This window comes from Octopus bimaculoides, chromosome 10 (assembly GCF_001194135.2).
Source record: "Octopus bimaculoides isolate UCB-OBI-ISO-001 chromosome 10, ASM119413v2, whole genome shotgun sequence".
Classification (NCBI taxonomy): domain Eukaryota; kingdom Metazoa; phylum Mollusca; class Cephalopoda; order Octopoda; family Octopodidae; genus Octopus; species Octopus bimaculoides.
In genome coordinates, this window is record NC_068990.1 from 13,314,051 (window position 1) to 13,316,077 (window position 2,027).

Below are 2,027 nucleotides of genomic sequence, written 5' to 3' on the forward strand. Positions count from 1 at the left end.
TATATATATTCAGAAAATGGAGCAAAACTCAAATCAACAAAGAAAGCAACTGGACAACATCTAAAGCTTATTATTTATTACAAAACCTGGCATAGCATTTATGTGACATAACAATTCTTAAGGCCGCTTCCGCTTCCGATGCCATTCAGTGCCTACAAAGAATTTCGAAAATAATTTTCTTCATCTTCATAGGACATTCGAATTAGTACACGGAGCTTCATCAGAGTTAATACAAAACCGCCCAAATAAACAAAAGGAAGAGGGAATAGGAAAGAAAACACGGCCTAGAGAAGACGTCTGGAAGCCCAATATATTAAAAACAACCAATCTTCCATCTCAGGGCTTCGAAATCAGCAAGTAAAACAAAATAATGCTTTAGATGTGATCCAATTGTTTTGTTTCTTGATCTGAGTTTTTCTCCATTTTCTGATTATTATTATTTGATTATAATTATCACAGCAGTTGCAAAGTTGCAAGGTATTTGAAATTACATATTTACTCTTAAATTAACATTTAATACATGTACTTAATATACATATATATATATTTAAAAATTATCTATAACAATTATTGTGGCATTTACTGTTAAATTAGTAGTTCATACATGTGCTTATATTTGGTTAATTTATACTACATACAGATATAAACACATGCTACATACAAATAACTGCTTACAAAAAATAGAGATTAATGTATAATTTTTTCTATATTCATAATTTTTTGTTTACAATATTGAAAAAAATATGCCATCAAAGAAAAGACGTAATCTCACCAGAAACAAGTATAAAGCAAGGAGGATTGTAGATAATCGAAGGCGAGAGTCTCAAGATATGCTGCAGTATATCAAATGGAGTCTCAATACAGATGTGAGCTGAAACTTTCTCAAAATCAGCAAACACATGCTGCAGCACATCGAACGGAGTCTCAAGACAGAAGCGAGATAAGACTTTCTCAAGATCAGCAAATGCATGCTGCAGTGTCATATGAGGTTTCAATACGGAAGGGAGATGACACTTTCCCAAGATCATCAAATACATGCTGCAGTACGTCAAACAGAGAATGAAGAGAGAAGGGAGATGAGACTTACCCAATACCAGCAAATGCATGATGCAACACTTAATGCTGGATATTAAAACAACGTTTTAATGATTAGACAGAGTTCCAAAAGAATAGCTCTCATAAACAGACTACGTACAAATTCATTCTTCACAACTCCAGGGCTACTTTCAGATATAAGCCATCCCATTCTTATAAGAATGATGGTTTGGTCCAAATTGGTGTGCTAAATTCAAATTGTCGTTTCTGCAAAACTTTAAAATTCTCAAATGAAACAAATGGCATGTGCTGCACAGGTGGTAAGGTAAGATTGCCAGCACTACCAGCTCCTCCTCAAACTCTTATGGATCTTCTGGAAGGCACTTCCATGCAGTCAAAGGATTTTCTGAACAATATCAGACAATAAAACTCTGCATTTCAAATGATATCGTTTGGTGCATCTAAAAAGATAGTTGAACATGGATTTACGCTGACGTTCAAAGTTCAAGGGCAAGTCTATCACCTCATTGGTTCCCTGTTATCTACAAATGAACAACCACAGATCCTCCAAATTTACTTTATTAGTGATGTAGGACAATAAACCCGAAGGAGTTGTCAAAATCTCAGACGATGGATCATGTTAGACGCAGCGCCGACTGCCGCAACGAAGAGTATATACATTGACAGCTTTCCGGTGCGTTCAAAAATCACATAACCCAACCCCAATTTTCCATGACAGGTTAGGGCCTGGAATACGCCAAACGGACGCATGGCATATCGCTTTGTCGAATTAGCCCATCCACAAACAAATGTTTTGTCGTTAATGCTGCACTTTCCCGTATCACCTGGTTCAACATAACTGAAATAAATATACAAACTGTGCCATTTTAATCCCCAGCAATGCTGTGTATCTCTACAAGTATATGTATATATATAGGGAGAATTCACAAAAAAAGACAAAAGATGAAGACAGGTGGTATATATGTATATAT